At 44.3% G+C, this 12233-nt stretch overlaps 2 pseudogenes; both read left to right on the forward strand.

The window, feature by feature from the left end:
* Positions 1-6097: 6097 nt before the first annotated feature.
* LOC123403169 lies at positions 6098-6832 on the forward strand (annotated as a pseudogene).
* A 1139-nt stretch (positions 6833-7971) lies between these two features.
* Positions 7972-9702, forward strand: LOC123403181 (annotated as a pseudogene).
* Positions 9703-12233: the final 2531 nt, after the last annotated feature.

The raw sequence follows: 12233 nt of genomic DNA on the forward strand, positions 1-12233 counted from the left end.
TAACCGGCTCTCGTAGTAGTGCCTGGGTATTCGATACTGGTTCTGTTGCTCATATTTGCAACTCGAAACAGGAACTGCGGAATAGACGAAGGCTGGCAAAAGATGAAGTGACGATGCGTGTAGGAAATGGTTCCAAGGTTGATGCAATCGCCGTCGGCACAGTTTCATTCAGTTACCATCAGGATAGTTATGAACTTGAATCATTGTTATTTAGTGCCTGCGATGAGCATGAACATTATATCTGGATCTTGTTTATTGCGAGACGGTTACTCTTTTAAGTCAGAGAATAATGGTTGTTCTATTTCTATGAGTAACATCTTTTATGGTCATGCACCCAATGTGAGAGGATTGTTCATATTGAATCTTGATAGCGATACACACATACATAACATTGAGACCAAAAGAGTTAGAGTTAACAATGATAGCGCCATATTTTTGTGGCACTGCCGCTTAGGTCATATTGGTGTAAAGCGCATGAAGAAACTCCATGCCGATGGACTTTTGGAGTCACTTGACTTTGATTCACTTGACACGTGCGAACCATGCCTCATGGGCAAGATGACTAAAACTCCGTTCTCCGGAACAATGGAGCGTGCAAGTGACTTGTTGGAAATCATACATACCGAGGTGTGTGGTCCGATGAGCATAGAGGCATGCGGCGGATATCATTATTTTCTCACCTTCACTGACGATTTGAGTAGATATGGTTATGTCTACTTAATGAAGCACAAGTCTGAAACATTTGAAAAGTTCAAGCAATTTCAGAGTGAAGCTGAAAATCATCGTAACAAGAAGATCAAGTTCCTACGGTCTGATCGTAGGGGTGAATATCTGAGTTTTGAGTTTGGTGCTCACTTCAGACAATGTGGAATTGTTTCACAGTTGACACCGCCTGGAACACCACAGCGTAATGGTGTGTCCGAACGTCGTAATCGTACTTTATTAGAGATGGTGCGATCTATGATGTCTCTTACCAATTTGCCGTTATCGTTTTGGGGTTATGCATTAGAAACAACTGCATTCACTTTAAATAGGGCACCATCAAAATCCGTTGAGACGACACCATACGAATTGTGGTATGGCAAAAGGCCAAAGTTATCGTTTCTTAAAGTTGGGGATGTGATGCTTATGTCAAAAAGCTTCAGCCTGAAAAGCTGGAACCCAAAGCGGAAAAGTGTATCTTCATAGGTTACCCAAAAGAGACAGTTGGGTACACCTTCTATCTCAAATCCGAGGGCAAAGTGTTTGTTGCTAAAAATGGAGCTTTTCTCGAGAAGGAGTTTCTCTCGAGAGAATTGAGTGGGAGGAAGATAGAACTTGACGAGGTTCTCGAACGTCACATCCTTCTGGATGGTGGCGCAGGGCAAGGGGAAACCTCTGTAGTTGCGACGCCGGTTGAGGAGGAAGTTAATGATGATGATCATGAAACTCCGGTTCAAGTTTCTGTCGAACCACGCAGGTCGACGAGACCATGTGCTGCTCCAGAGTGGTACGGTAATCCCGCCTTATCAATCATGTTGTCGGACAACAATGAATCTGCAAATTATGAAGAAGCAATGGTGGGCCCAGATTCCAACAAATGGCTAGAAGCCATGAAGTCCGAGATAGGATCCATGTATGAGAACAAAGTGTGGACTTTGGAGGTACTGCCTGAGGGCCGCAAGGCTATTCAGAACAAATGGATCTTTAAGAGGAAGACGGACGCTGACGGCAATGTGACCGTTTATAAAGCTCGACTTGTGGCAAAGGGTTTTTCACAAGTTCAAGGAGTTGACTACGATGAGACATTCTCACCCGTAGCGATGCTTAAGTCCATCAGAATCATGTTAGCAATAGCTGCATTTTTCGATTATGAAATCTAGCAGATGGATGTCAAAATGGCGTTCCTTAACGGTTTCCTTAAGGAAGAATTGTATATGATGCAACCCGAAGGTTTTGTCGATCCTAAGAATGCTAACAAGGTGTGCAAGCTCCAGCGATCCATTTATGGACTGGTGCAAGCATCTCGGAGTTGGAACAAACGCTTTGATGAGGTGATCAAAGCATTTGGGTTTATAGAAGTGGTTGGAGAATCTTGTATTTACAAGAAAGTGAGTGGGAGCTCTGTGGCGTTTCTAATATTATATGTGAATGACATATTGCTGATTGGAAACAACGTAGAGTTTTTGGAGAGCATAAAGGATTACTTGAATAAAAGTTTCTCTATGAAGGACCTAGGAGAAGCTGCTTACATTCTAGGCATTAAGATCTATAGGGATATATCAAAACACGTGATAGGACTTTCACAAAGCACATACCTTGATAAAGTTTTGAAGAGGTTCAAAATGGAACAGTCCAAGAAGGGGTTCTTGCGAGTTTTACAAGGTACGAGATTTAGTAAGACTCAGTGCCCAGCAACTGATGAAGATAGAGAGCATATGCGCTCCGTCCCCTATGGTTCAGCCATAGGTTCTATCATGTATGCAATGCTGTGCACTAGACCAGACGTTAGCCTGGCCATAAGTATGGCAGGTAGGTTCCAGAGTAATCCAGGAGTGGATCACTGGACAACGGTCAAGAATATCCTGAAGTACCTGAAAAGGACTAAGGAGATGCTTCTCGTGTATGGAGGTGACGAAGAGCTCGCCGTAAAAGGTTACGTCGATGCAAGCTTTGACACAGATCCGGACGACTCTAAGTCGCAAACCGGATACATATTTGTTCTTAATGGGGGTGCGGTAAGCTGGTGCAGTTCCAAGCAAAGCGTCGTAGCAGATTCTACATGTGAAGCGGAGTACATGGCTGCCTCGGAGGCGGCTAAGGAGGGTGTCTGGATGAAGCAGTTCATGACGGATCTTGGAGTGGTGCCAAGCGCACAGAATCCAATAACCTTGTTCTGTGACAACACGGGTGCCATTGCCTTAGCAAAGGAACCACGGTTTCACAAGAAGTCTAGACACATCAAACGACGCTTCAACCTCATCCGCGACTATGTCGAAGGAGAGGACGTAAATATATGCAAAGTGCACACGGATCTGAATGTAGCAGACCCGCTGACTAAACCTCTTCCACGGCCAAAGCATGATCAACACCAGAACTGTATGGGTGTTAGATTTATTACAATGTAATTCGCATGATGATGTGAGGGCTAGATTATTGACTCTAGTGCAAGTGGGAGACTGTTGGAATTATGCCCTAGAGGCAATAATAAATATAATAATTATTATAATTCCTGTATCAAGATAATCGTTTATTATCCATGCTATAATTGTATTGAATGAAGACTCATTTTCATGTGTGGATACATAGACAAAACACTGTCCCTAGCAAGCCTCTAGTTGGCTAGCCAGTTGATCAAAGATAGTCAGTGTCTTCTGATTATGAACAAGGTGTTGTTGCTTGATAACTGGATCACGTCATTAGGAGAATCACGTGATGGACTAGACCCAAACTAATAGACGTAGCATGTTGATTGTGTCATTTTGTTGCTACTGTTTTTATGCGTGTCAAGTATTTGTTCCTATGACCATGAGAACATATAACTCACTAACACCGGAGGAATACTTTGTGTGTATCAAACGTCGCAACGTAACTGGGTGACTATAAAGATGCTCTACAGGTATCTCCAAAGGTGTTCGTTGAGTTAGTATGGATCAAGACTGGGATTTGTCACTCCGTGTGATGGAGAGGTATCTCGGGGCCCACTCGGTAATACAACATCACACACAAGCCTTGCAAGCAATGTAACTTAGTGTAAGTTGCGGGATATTGTATTACAGAACGAGTAAAGAGACTTGCCGGTAAACGAGATTGAAATAGGTATGCGGATACTGACGATCGAATCTCGGGCAAGTAACATACCGAAGGACAAAGGGAATGACATACGGGATTATATGAATCCTTGGCACTGAGGTTCAAACGATAAGATCTTCGTAGAATATGTAGGATCCAATATGGGCATCCAGGTCCCGCTATTGGATATTGACCGAGGAGTCTCTCGGGTCATGTCTACATAGTTCTCGAACCCGCAGGGTCTGCACACTTAAGGTTCGACGTTGTTTTATGCGTATTTGAGTTATATGGTTGGTTACCGAATGTTGTTCGGAGTCGCGGATGAGATCACGGACGTCACGAGGGTTTCCAGAATGGTCCGGAATGTACCGGGAATGACGAATGGGTTCCGGGAGTTCACCGGGGGGGCAACCCACCCCGGGGAAGCCCATAGGCCTTGAGGGTGGCGCATCAGCCCTTATTAGGCTGGTGGGACAGCCCAAAAGGGCCCTATGCGCATTGGAAGAAAAATCAAAGAGAAAATAAAAAAAAGGAGGAGGTGGGAAAGGAAAGAAGGACTCCACCACCAAACCAAGTAGGACTCGGTTTGGGGGGGAGTCCTTCCCCCCTTTTTCTCGGCCGACCCCCTTGGGGCTCCTTGAGCCCCAAGGCAAGGTCCCCCCTCTCCGACCTATATATACGGAGGTTTTAGGGCTGATTTGAGACGACTTTTTCACGGCAGCCCGACCACATACCTCCTCGGTTTTTCCTCTAGATCGCGTTTCTGCGGAGCTCGGGCGGAGCCGTGCTGAGACGAGATCATCACCAACCTCGAGAGCGCCGTCACGATGCCGGATAACTCTTCTACCTCTCCGTCTCTCTTGCTGGATCAAGAAGGCCGAGATCATCGTCGAGCTGTACGTGTGCTGAACGCGGAGGTGCCGTCCGTTCGGCACTAGATCGTGGGACTGATTGCGGGATAGTTCGTGGGGCAGATCGAGGGACGTGAGGACGTTCCACTACATCAGCCGCGTTCACTAACGCTTCTGCTGTACGGTCTACAAGGGTACGTAGATCACTCATCCCCTCTCGTAGATGGGCATCACCATGATAGGTCTTCGTGCGCGTAGGAAATTTTTTGTTTCCCATGCGACGTTCTCCAACACTACCATAGCAGTAACAATTCAGCTGCAGATTCTCGGTGAAAATATGTAGCGTGAAATGAAAACTCTAAGCAGAGCACACTAAGCAACCACTGTTAATTTTCCCATCGTTGCCGCCTCGGGGGATCGAACCGGCCTGAATTCGAGTTCCGTTTTGCTTCGGCTTTGACAAGGCGTACAATACGTTGGGGAGTGGTGGTAGTTTTGGAATTGGGAATACAAACTTTAGAGCCCATCTTGCTTCCTCGTGTTTAAGCATAGTAGCATATGCATGTTCATTTGTGATTCCTATACATCGAGAAATGACCAAAAAATGAAATAAGATTTATTTTGACACAACATAGCTCATTTATCAATTGGTTTCCATGCATCAAGGAGTTAAGGATGACATTTTGATGCAGTGCGGTTATAGGAGAGCGCAAATGAGAACAAATCATGTTGTTACGAGGAGCTCTCAGTATCCATTCGGATATGCGCCTAGCATGGTTTCGTACGCCATTTCGATGTCTCACAGATTTATGGATACCAAAACGTCTCAGAATGCATTTGGCTATTAGTTGTGAATTCTCATGGCGCCGCTTGCCGTCGTGTTTCACTTTTTGACCAACTAAAAGGTATCAATCCTTATTACTGTAATCATACAGTCATGTTAAATTTTGGGCCTGTGAGACGTGAGGTGAATACAACTAAGACAACCTTCAACTCCCCCTCTTATTTGAATGACATATTCTCTTGAGTTGTCTTTCTCACAGAGAATATATGTGTAGATTTACAATCCTGCAATCCAAGTGAAGAAGAAACTGAAAAGTGGTTTAATCAGTACAAAGTCAAAACAAGTTCAGGTAGCAGCTGATTTTTTGTTTTGCTAGTTTTTGAACATGGATGCTGACCATCTGATTTCATTTTATTTGAACATGGATGCTAACCATTCTCGGCGCGTGCTCCACGATCGGGCTTGGTGACTCTTAATCTCATCGCGGTTGCTGAATTTGTTTTGAGACAAAATGGGTCGTGGTTTTGTTTCTGTTTTGCAAGCAGTAGTTGTGCTTCATTTTCCTGATGGTTGAATCGCTTCATTTCAGTAGTTGTAGTCACTGATCTCAACAGTTTACTTTTTCATGTTGTGCTTCTCTAGTTGTTTGAATGTGTGTGTAGCCTACTATGGTACTACTACTTGCTTGAATATGGAGCTGGTGACGGACACCAACTTTGACTGCTCCGGCACCGGGTTCTCGCTGCAGGCCATGGACTCCTCTCATGTCACGCTTGTCACCCTCCTCCTCCGCTCTGAGGGCTTCGAGCACTACCGCTGCGACCGCAACCTCTCCATGGGCATGAACCTCGGCAACATGGCCAAGATGCTCCGTTGCGCCGGTAGCAACGACATCATCACCATCAAGGCCGACGACGGCTCCGACACCGTCACCTCCATGTTCGAGTCGTCCAGTAAGCGACCCCTCCGCTCGATCTATTTTCTCCCCTTTGCTCCTTGTGGTTATGTCGGTGACCTCGATCTGGATGGATGGATGGATGGACAGATTAGGATAAGATTGCCGACTTCGAGATGAAGCTCATGGACATCGACAGCGAGCACCTCGGCATCCCTGACTCGGAGTACCAGGCCATCAAGTACTATCACATTGTGAACCCTCCTGATCAGCAGAGGAAATTGCTGCATTTCAAATTTCCATCAGTGTGGTTCTTCTTGGATAGAACATTCAGAACTAAATAATGTTGATAGATATATTATGTATAATTTGCGGTGTATAATAGACACTTCTACTCTTCTGATAGATATTCATTCCAGGCTGATGCACACTATTGAGTCAATGTTTCATATTGAAAGTTCACAGTGGGTTCCTGCTTATGATTATGTCATTAAGGCCTTACATACTGAAAGTATAATGTTTTCACAGTGATCCTTCTTTTTAGAGAAAGGCAATGGCCTCTAGTGAACTGAAGATAGGAAAATGGCAAGGCTACATCTCGAGCTTCAGCTCCAGATAAGCATGTTATTTTTTTCTCCAACATGGAGGGCACATGATTACTTTGCTTGAACGAACAAACCAGCTGTTTGGCAGATATAGACATATCCTTTTTACTGCCTCTCTGTCTGTGGGGTTAGGATATTTCACTCCATGTTGGAAGTCGTAGAGTCTAGAAAATGGCAAACCAGTTATCCACTTGAATCTGGCCATTTCTGAATTCCCCTGTGAGTTTGAATCATATCCTGCAAAGGGTGGTCATGTGTCTAACTAAAGCTGGTCGGCTTGCTTCCTTGACTTGATAAGATCGTGACTTGTGGGTCGGGGATTGCGAAGGCTTCCTTGTCATAAGTCTGCAAGTGTTGTTCCCAACTCCGACTTATTGTCCGATTAATGAGATGGGGGTGCGGTAACTTGATAACACAACCCTCTGGTGCTCCCTATTGCTGCATCTTGAGCTCAAGCTCGTTCAAACCTGTTTAATTTCGTCAGCAGGGAAACCTTAGTTAAATTGCTCCAACAAACCATCTGCTAAGTGGATGGACATGTTTCTTCCACTGTGCAGGGGGAGTTAGTTTTACTCTGTCAATTTTTTTAGAAATTGAAGAAAAGAAGTTTGCCACTTGAGTTGGATTGTTTCTTAATTACCTCTATGAGTCACATCCCGCAAAGCATCATAATATCTAAATCTGTTTGGTTTGCTTTCTTGACTTGATAGGATCGTGATTTGGTGGTCGAGCCTATCTCAACCACTGGTTCCACTCAGCCGAGCAGGCCAGACATAAGGTCTTCACCTTCAGCATCCAGTGAGAATGTCAGGGCTCGCAATTCAGGTAAAACATACTGCACTTTTACTAGCCATATAAGATCCAACGATTTCATGGACTGTGTTTGACACCTGAGTTCATACATATCAATATCATGTGTGTAGGTTCTAGTTTCACATCAGCTGCCCCGCCACCAGCAGCACCACAAGCAGGGGCTGCAAATCCTTTACGTTTCGATGCACGGACTATACATTTCTCTGTAACTGCCTGGGTAAGGAAGAAGACACCTTTCTCTTTACTGTATGAATGCGTAATTGTGTAATATTTGCTGAAAGGAGAAAATTCATTGGTTCTGATTGCTCCTACAATTACGGAGGTCCTTGTGGACAGCCTAGTTTGCTCCTACAATTACGGCGGTCCTTGTGGACAGCCTGGTTTGCTCCTACAATTACGACGGTCCTTGTGGACAACCTAGTTTGCTCCTACAATTACGGCGATCCTTGGAGACAATCTGACATGGCATGTCCCTTTTTAGTCTTCTCCTTATCAACACCTTCATTCTGCATTGGAAAATCATCTCTTATATATAAATGCTATCACAATGGTTTCGTTACATCACTTGTGCATGTTACCCTGGTTCTTACCTTTATCTCTTGCTTGTTGGTGCACTGTAGTTGAACATGACATGCTCAAACTTTTCCATCTGATCAGGTACTGGTTGTTGCTGGTCTGGGAATGCTTCCGATCTTGCCAAAACATCTCGCAGACAGAGCTTGCAAGCTTTCGTTGCTGGGAACAGTCCTCTCCTCAAGATACTCTTTATACAGTACTTATGGGGTAAAATACCTTCCTACCTGAACCTTGAATGGTCCATCCTATTTTTGTTGTGTTTCTCGCCCTGATGACCCAGTTGATCTAATTCACCTTTTTTCCTGTTGTGCATAAAGAAACCAAGAGAATTGAACATGCCTGCAATTCAGAGTTAGTTGCAGTCAGTACTTGGAGCCAAGGATTTTATCCATTTAATGTTCTCTCTGTTGCTCGTCACATCTCAGCTGCACTTAAAGAGTAATATATAGCTTTTCTCTTGCAAGTTCATGATTCTGATATCTGTTTTCTGAAACTTCCATATATATGTTTTAGAAGTTCTGATCTTCTTTTTTTATTTCACAGTTGCTGCCCTACTGTGTTCTGCTGGGCGCTTGATCATGTTGCCAGATTCCTAAGGCGTAACTTTTCCCGCTTGTCTTTCTATAGGTAGTTATCTGTCGAAATCTCTGTGAATTTCATTTGTGTAGTTTGCGGCGCAACCAGTCTCCACTGCCCTGTAGTTATCTGTCGAATTATCTCTGAATTTCTGTTATGTTGTTTAGGGGATACTTGGAAGAGCCTTGCCTTTGGGTGGAGACAAACAACACCTCGCTCAGCCTTCTTAGCTCAAATGCCGAACTTGCCATGGGGTTTCTTCTGATCATATCGCTGTTCTCGTATGTTGATCTGATTTCCCTTGGAATCATGGAGACTTTATTTCATCTTAGTTAATGGATCTTATGACTTACAACACCTTGTTATCTTGCAGGTGGTGGCGCAACTTCATGCAGACATTCATATACTGGAACGTAAGTTATCTTCTGCACATCTGATCTTTATATATGTTCTTAGTGCTTCCATGCATTCACTACATAGCTGGGGAATAACATGAGGCACAATTTGATTTGTTTTGCAGCATGTTTCAAGCCATTGCTGAGTGTACACCTAACAACCATCAATCTTCAGCTAGCGGCACTTCCTTTAGCAGCTGCAACTTTGTTATGCGGATAGTTGCTTTTCCAATGCATCTTCACTTACTGGTCGTTTTTCCTGGCTTGCTCACCTGTTATTATTCAGGTGCTGAAGATGATGTACCGCGCGCCTGTGACATCCAGCTACCACTAGAGCGCGTGGGCGAAGATCGGGCGGACCGTGAACCCGTACATCGACCGCTTCCGTGGCATATTGAAGCACATCTGTGAAGCTGTGAAGTCTTACTCGGTTTAGAGTAGCGTATTGTAGCACATCTGTGTTGTAAAGATTGTAATAGATTTATTTAATCGTATATTTGATCAATTTTATGTGTTCTTAGTTATATTTGAAATTCATTCTTGGATTGAAAGTGGTCAAAGACAATATATGTAACATCCAAATTTTCCTAATTGGGAATGTTTTACATTGTAGCTAAGCATCTATGCATATCGATTTAAATAAAGTTTGCATTTGAATTCTTTCGACTTTTGCTTTTGCATTTCTTTTTTTTCACACGAGAAGTGCCGGGAAATAATCTCTTGCACGCAAGAGAGAGAGCGGAGGAAAATGACCCTCCAAAGTGCGAGGCATTTCTGAAATATTTGGAGCCAAGAAAGCCAAAGTTTTATCGTGAAAATAATTGCCAAAAAGAAATAAAGCATTTAGGGGAATTTCTGAAAAAACATTTTTTTAAAGTTTTTATTTTTGCCTTGGAAAAATGTTAATCGAGTAGAGGATAATTTTCTGATTTTTTCGGTATATAATACCCCTATATTTGGATTTTATTTTATTCCTTTTGATCAGTTTTTTACTTTCTGTTTTTGAAAAATAGGAAAGATAGCGTTTTTTTATTAGGAAACCGCCGCTGGCGGCATTTAAGTGTTTGGGCGGAATCGCACCTTAGCCGGGATCCGAAATCCCTCCGGATCGGGTGACCGATCCCCAGTCACCCCTCTCTCCCTCACCGACGCGTGGGACCCCATCGCCCGAACCCACCCCGAGTCGGTCACCAATCTCCTCTCGCTCCTTCTCTTTCCTTACCGCACACCGATTCCCTTCCAAACTCACCGGAGACGATCCCCTCTCCCGGATCTCCCTCCTCCTTCCCTCCCGAGGCCCCCTCTCCCCCTATAAATACCCCCACCGCACGCCGCACCCCGTTCCCCACCTCGCCCCGCTGTCTCGCCGCCCCAAACCGCCCTGCTGCCCTCCCCTCGGCCCCCAGCTGCCTCGCCGTCACCTCCTATCGTCGGAGGAACTCCTCCGCCATCGCCTGGTCCTCTCCGCTACTGTCCCCGACCACCGGAGCTACCTCCCCAATCTCCACCACTTTCGGCCGACGCCTCAGACCTGCCAGAGTTCATCTCCACAGCGGTGAGTTTTTCTGCCCCCTCCTCCACCGTTAGATCAAGAACCAACGCGCTAGATTAGAAGTTAGGTACCCCTTCGGTTTTTAAGTAAAAACCCGAACGGTTTTCTGCCCCACTCATTTTTAGCCGTAGATTTTCTTAAGTTTCGGCCGTTTGCTCATTATACCCGCAGCACACACCCCCGCAGCAAATCAGGGATTGCCACGTGTCTGTTAGTATTTATTTTCTTTTTCTGTTTAGTTCCAAAAACAGAAAAGCTTCAATTTTGTTTTGAGCATAGCTTTTGATCCCGAAGTCCAATGAGGTTGATTCTTTTTCCAGTTGATCCCAATTTTTCTTTAGTTTTTAAAAACATATAATTTGTCTATGTTTGAAATTCTAAATTTGAATTAGATCAGATTTAGTTTAAACCTTGTTTTGCTTATTCTAGGAGTTTAAAAAATGATTTTGAGTTGATTCTTTTGGCTACTGCTTCCTAGTGATTATATACTACTGTGGTAGAAGTTTCAATTTTTTTTAAATATTTTTACTTGGGGTTTTAACAGAAACAAGTTTCTGCCTTAGTGACGTGTAGTGAATTCTTCCACTTAGGCCATAGCAACTAGTTACTTGTGATGTTATTTTTACTTGTTGTTTGATTGTAGTGCTTATGGTGTGTATTTGTTTGTATCGGTAGATCACCCGGAGTGCGAAGCTTGTTAGTTAGAAGCGCTCGATCAAGACAACTATCATCAAGGCAAGTCATTTTGATCATACTATTTCCTATGTTTTTCGATGCATGGTAGTTTCACCTTTCTTTGCCCAATTGCATGCTGCTTAGGTACTTGGAAATTTTAGTATAGGTTGTAGTATCATGTGGTAGACACACAACAACCCCGATACTTGGCCTCGGGACGACAAATTTCATATTGCTATGCTTGAGTAGACGGGATTTCGGTTGAGTGCATAACACGAGTGATGCGAGGTTGATTAAATAATCAAGACCGGTTAAGACAAGATTTCCAAGACTTCGGATGCAATGCAACTCTGGGTGAAGGACGGTTGATCGGCTCCCTGGAGAAACCAGTGGGTGACCCGGGATGCTGGAGACGGCCATGACATCTTGCGGAAAGCTTCACCCAGGCTCGAAGAGACGGACGGAGACTTCGAGACCCAAGGCTTACCTACACAGCCACAAGTCATTATGGGCTCTGGCTTGGTTGGACAACGCGGCGACTCTGGACAGGCGGTGCTAGCAGATGTAGAAGAATGGTAGGAATGGATGGGCACCGACAGGGATTCAGAGGGACCCGTTGAAAGACCATGTTTTGATCATCCGGTCTTCAAACACCCTGAAGTGCGAGGACTTACACGGAGGTGATCAAATCTTGTGGGGAACATGTGCAAAACTCTGTAGAGTGCCCAACCTAATCGATT

This window comes from Hordeum vulgare, chromosome 1H, assembly GCF_904849725.1.
Source record: "Hordeum vulgare subsp. vulgare chromosome 1H, MorexV3_pseudomolecules_assembly, whole genome shotgun sequence".
NCBI lineage: Eukaryota > Viridiplantae > Streptophyta > Magnoliopsida > Poales > Poaceae > Hordeum > Hordeum vulgare.